This window comes from Cryptomeria japonica, chromosome 10, assembly GCF_030272615.1.
Source record: "Cryptomeria japonica chromosome 10, Sugi_1.0, whole genome shotgun sequence".
Lineage (NCBI taxonomy): Eukaryota > Viridiplantae > Streptophyta > Pinopsida > Cupressales > Cupressaceae > Cryptomeria > Cryptomeria japonica.
In genome coordinates, this window is record NC_081414.1 from 447,884,199 (window position 1) to 447,890,667 (window position 6,469).

Below are 6,469 nucleotides of genomic sequence, written 5' to 3' on the forward strand. Positions count from 1 at the left end.
TATTCCCAAACCGTGGAGCATTTGGATCATTTTACGACAAGTTATTGCTATCGATTTCTAAGAATTTTTTATTATTGGTTGCCTAGACCTATTTGCATTGGTGATCTACTAGATCCCCTTTCGTAGCTTGCAAATCCCTGAGCCTTGATTCTGATGTTCCTTGGTGTGTGGCAGACCTTTCCCCATGATGTACACTTCATCCTTTGGATTTTCCAGAGGAATTTCTTTGGCGGAGGTCGATCTTGTTGGTTTTACACATTAGGTCTTGTTCTTTGGGTTTTGATCCCTTTTTGGGCCAACTGGATCCTCTTGGATCGTATAAATCATTGTAATAGAGCATTAGAATGTAATCAAGAAATTATACTGAGCATAGAGGATAGATCTTAAGATTTGAGGTCCCGGTTGTGACCTATTTTGTATTTTGAGCATGTTTTAGCAGGCCTGTGAGCCGGTTTCTATAACTTGGTTGTTACCGATTGGTTGTAAATAGTTTTCATGTTATAATTCAATTTTTTCTTCATTGCCTCCATCATGTCCTTGTGTTTCCATTGTTTTTACTCTTTCTGACCGGTCTAGACTGATCTCTTTGAGGTCCCTCCTAGCCGGTGACTGCTTCAAAATATCTCTGTTATAGCAAGTAACCAGTATTTTATCATGCTTGCTACCTATCCAACTCTGCTCAGTCTTCATGACAACCTAACCATGCTTACAATCAGCCTCAAGAGGTCAATCTTGTTCCAAATTAGTAGTATTGTCTTCCTAATCACCTTCAAAAGACTAAAAATGTGGAGCTTAAAGAAATTACAAACATGATCAAAGAAACTTTGCAAGGTTTCAATGAGCAGTTGGATCAAATCAAAAGACAACAAGAATTTGATTTGCAGAATGAAAAATGGGCTTAGCAAGTTCATCTTTAGTAGATTACCAAGCGCACCTTCAGGATCAGTAGTATGAAATACAAAAAAGACAATTTGAGGAGAAGCTCGAACAATAAGTCATTGCAAAAGAGGTGGAGATGAGAGTAAAACTTGTCAAGAAATAGGCTTCTAAGATCTAAGTTCCATGTTTTAGATAAGGTGAGTCTCTTAGATATCCTAAATTTGGAATTCCAAGTTTTAGGAGTCCTCACACATTTCAAGAACTTGTTCTTGAACAAATGCATCCTTCTGAAGAGTTCATTCAGGAAGCCCATTCAATTCTTCATTTGCCAAACCCATTCTTTGGAAAAGATATTCCTATGCTCGATACCTCATACTTCATAAAAGATAAGCCTATTTATGAGCAAGATCAATCTATAAAACCTCAAGAAAAGTCTTCCCCAAAGCTAGTGCAACCTCAAGAACCCAATGATATTTTGATCTCTCAAGTTGTAGAGCAGAAAAAAGAGGTGCTAAATCAAGAAAACCTTGATAATTGTGAAATTATAACTAATTTATTTAATGAGTTACCACCTTTTGTGAGAGATGAAGGAAATGAAACTTAGATTGCAGCCATATCAGCTTCAGAATAGCTAGAAGAAGTTCAAAACATTAATGTTTTGATTCCTCAAGTGAGCTACAATGAGGTAAAAGACAGTCCTCTTCCACAACAAAATGAAAATGATAATGAAGAGAACTCATTTTGGGATGATCTTGAGCATTTTGTTTCAAGTTTAGATACAAAACATTCATCTCTTCATGAAGATAATCAGGAACAATAGGTTCTTGGAAATGTAATGGTTATTGAATCGCAGATTCAAGCATATTTATTTGTTCTGATTAATTAGAAAAGAAGGTTTTCAGGACCCGAAACCTTTAACATAGGATATTAAGAAATGTCATCATAGAGTTCCAAAACATAAAAACTAGATACAAAATGACTGGCAAAAAGCTAGTAAATAGAAAAGATAGCATAAGATAGGAACAACAAAACAACAGAAACCAGGAAAACACTGCACAATTAAAGTCTTCAGAAGGTCCTCCACCTTAATCACCAGTTGGTCATAGGAGGCCGCAATAGCTTTGAGTTCATCCAGGTCCTTATTAGGCTTCTTCTCTTTCTTTTTTCCTCTGGTTCTGGTTCTGGGTCCTTGAACATCTCCTCTGCCTTTAGTGTCAGGGTCCATGTCTAGGGTATCATTCTCCTCATCTAATTTGCTGATGAGAGTTTTAGTATTTCCAGCAGAGACCTTCAGAATTTTCAAGCTTTGCTCTGCGATACTTTTGAGACATTCCTCAATTTTGCTGACTTTACTGACAGTTTCCGACATAGTTTGATCCATAGCATTAGCTTTTGCTTTCCTCTCTAGTAGGTCTTTCTCAATTTGCTCAAATTTGTGGTTGAAGGAGTCTCTTATGTTTTCAGCTTTGGCAACAGTATTTGTCAAATCCTCCATATAATCAGCCATAGTCTTCCCTTCCGCTATGTTAATAGTTTCCAAAATCTGGATTTTGTGGCTGATTTTTTTGTTGTCATCCACAGCTTTCTTGCAACTAATGAATAACCATTCCATGGTGTCCATGAAATCTTTCATACCCTAAGGAGGTGGGTTTATAGAGAGATCAATCTTTCTAGAGTTGTCTTGTTCCTTATTTGGGGTGTCACCAACAGTAGCTTTGTCATCAGCCCTAAGAATTTCTCCAGTGGTCACCTCCTCCAAGTTTTGGTCAGCTTCCGGAATCTTTTTTTGCTTATGATCCTCTAGATCCTTCACATTCTCATCCTTTCTCTTTTGTTTGTTTCTGGTCTGTGTATGGACTTTAGTTTTCTTTTTCTGAGAACCCTGGCCTTTCTCCTTCTCTAAATCTTCTGAGCCCTCCTCCGAGGAGGAGGAGGAGGAGGAGCTAATCTGGAGAATTTTGCCTTTGGGTTTCTTTCCCTTTGAGGAGGAAGGCCTAGTTTTCAAATATTTCCTCTTCTTACCTATTTCAACTTTCGATTCATCCATACTCTCCTCAGACCCGCTCGTTGGATCACTATAAGAACCCTCATCCAAGGAAAAAATAGAGTCTGACCCATCCTCCTCAGACTCAGAAATAGAGGGCTGCGGGCGGGCTATTTGGTTAGCCTTGAGATGGTCATAAATAAGAACCATTAAACCCTAATGCATGGCAGTGTCCCCTGTAGGGTTCTCTTTATAGGCTTTTATGGTGACATTCATAGAACATAATAGAAAATATGGAATGTTAACCTTCTCGTCATGCCTAAAATGATTCAGCAAAACAAAATGGTAGTCGTATACTTTAGTGAATCTACCATCTAAAGTAATATAGCGCATTATAAAAAAAAGGACCTCCCTCCATGGTTTGACAAAAGCCCTAGGGGGATAGTAAGTTTTACTTAGCTTAACTAGGCATTTTTTCTCCTTTTCAGTTTTCGGATATCTATCAATGGCCTCCTTGCTCACTTTTCTGTCTCTATAGTAGTTGCTTCCTTCCCTTCGGAGTCCCGTGAATTGGGCAATAAGGTCTTCATCTATGACAACAAACTGGTCTCCCATCCTCAAAATACCCTTTCTCCATTTTTTACAAAAGAAATTGGTGATTGTGGTGTCCCATCCATGAAGCCTCTCCATAAATTTAGAAAAACCACCCTTCTGCAGTATGTTCCATACCGCCTCCTTTTGCTTCCATTTCTTGCAGTTGCTAGGCTTGTATCAGCGTCTGTTTCCACCCATATTTTTTCTATTCAAAGTAGAATGTCGAGACTTGTAGAGAACTTTAGACTGAAAGTTTCTCGGAGCTATCAAATTTACCCAGAAAGTGTGTGAAGTGATAGATTGAGTGTTATAATAAATGGTGCTGACAATATTATAATTGCTCGAAGCGCTCCTTTTAATCCATTTCATTATTAGTTTGTACATCAAAATATTTGGGATGCCATGATATTGGTCCTTGAAAATGATTAATCTTACTTCCTCAATGAGGCCTTGTTCACCCTGCCAACTAATCATTGATTGACCATCGCGTTGGCTGCCTAGTCAACAGACCCATTAGCTTCACGATAGATATGAGATATGTAGCTTTTCTCAAAAGTGTTGATGAGGTCTTTAGCTACTTTTATAATGTTATTAATAGACCATGAAGGCTTAGAGGTCCTCTTGAGGCATTTGATGATGTTGTTTGAGTCCCCTTCAATCCATATGTAGGGGCAATTCCATATTTTTGCGAGAAGAATACCTTGGAGTCCTGCCATTGCTTCTGCTTTGTGGTTTGTTTGACTTCCTATTAGAACAACAATCAATTCCTTGCATATACCTTTGTCATCTCTAAGAATAGCTCCACATCCCGTAGGGCCCAAATTATCTTTTGCAGCACCATCAAAATTCACTTTGAACCAACCATGAGGGGGAGTTTGCCACCTTGCTTCAAGTCGTTTGTTTTGCTTAGGATCAGAACTGCCAGCATTCTTCAAATTCTAGGAACTTAAAATGTGAGATTCTAGAGGGTTGGTCGAAAAACAGGGGCCCCCAATGATCTCAATGTTCTCCACAATTGCCCATTGAATTTTCTGGAACACAATATCTTGAGTAAGAGTGGTGTCCCTAAAGATACGATTGTTTCTTTCTTTCCATAGTCCCCACAAAATGTGAGGGAGTGATAGCTACCACAGAGATCTCAAAAAGGAGTTAAACCAATGGTAATTCCAGGAGTAGAACAACTCACTGATAGTATTAGGAAACACCCAATCAATGCTAAAACTCTTAAGAAATCTTTCCCAAATCGAAGAAGAATAGGAACATTGGATAGCTAGATGGTTCACTAACTCTTCCTCCTTAAGACAAAGAGCACATCTATTAGGAAAGGCAAATCCTCTACCCTTGAGGTTATATAAGGTCAAGATTTTAATTTGAAGAATAGTCCAATAAAAAAAGTTGATTTTGGGGGTCAGACCCTTTATCCAAGCTTTAGACCAAAAAGGATTATCAGGAGGGGCAGAGGAAAGAACACCATACATTGAAGAGATAGTAATGATACCTTTGGGTTCATATTTCCAAATGAGGGAGTCTTCCTCTTTATTCAACTAGACCGAAGACAAATGGTTCTTAAGCTTAATGAGGCTTGGGTGGATTCTTTCAATGTTCTGCCAATTATTGTTTGTCCAATACCCTTCAACTAGAGGACCAAAAGATCTAATACAGGAGGAGGCATAGGGGGGCCATTCTGGGATATCAGTCAAAGGTTTATCAAAAAGCCAGGGGTCTTCCCATAATTTAACTTTCCTACCATTCCCAGCTTTCCAAGTAACCCCTTTAGCAATGCTATCTCTGCACTTAGAGGCATGGTTCCAAATGTGGGACCCATTAATGTTGATTTCAGAATTGATAAAAGAGGAAAGAGAGGAGGACAGAAGAGAGTACTTACTTTGCCAAATTTTACACCATTCATTATTTTAGTGGAACATTCTCGAAACTTGTTTGGACAGGAGAGCTTCATTTAAGGTCCAGATTCTTCTCAGTCCCAAACCTCCTTTACTTTTTAGTCTGCGTACCTATTCCCAAGCCACAAGAAACATTCTTTTCTTGTCCTCAACCCCTGACCATAGAAATTTTCTTTGAATTTTCTCAATTGCATCAGCATACTTAATAGGAACTCTGAAAAGGCTGAGGGCATAGATAGGTATGCTTTGAAGTGAAGCTTTTAGAAGTTGAAGCTTTCCAACCAGCTATATTTTTATGAAATTTGTCCACTAAAGAGCTCCAGATAGAATCGGGAGGTACAATGCACAAAGGGAGGCCAAGATAAGTGGTAGGAAGATCTGCAATCCAACATTCCAGGATTTTGCTGATTCTCTGTTGTCTTCTCTCTAAAGTATTGATGAAAAAAACTTCGCTTCTGACCCAATTAATGAGCTAACCAGAAGTAGAGGCAAACTTGCAAAGAGTGTCCTTCAAGGTTCTAGCATCAGAAATACTTGATTCCCCCATGACAATGGTATCGTCCACAAATTGTTGGTGGGAGCATATAAGATCAACTGAAGAGGGTTGTAGTCCCTTAAAAGAACCTTGCATAAACATATTTTCCATAGACCTCTCAAAACATTCAGCCATAATAATGAAGAGGATAGGGGAGATGGGATCCCCTTGCCTCAGTCCTCTAGATGCTTGAAAGAATGGGGAAGGGGAGTCATTGACAAGATTAGAAAAAGAGGTTGAGGTAATAAGCTGACTGATGAGGTCAACACATTTGGTGGAAAAACCATAAGCCACAAGAACCTTCACAAGAAAAGACCAGTCAACTCGGTCATAGGCCTTAGAGAGATCAAGCTTGAGGATGAGACCCTATTTCTTAGCCCTAACAAGAGAATGAATATTCTCATGAATAGTAATAATGGAGTCGAGAATTTGTCTTCCTGGGACAAAACCATTTTGCTGATGATTAATCAAAGAAGGAAGGACAGTTAGAATTTTGGTAGTAAGAACCTTGGAGATGATCTTGTAGAAAGAATTACATAGCCTGATACGTTTGAGCTTGTCCATGGAGTTAGCACC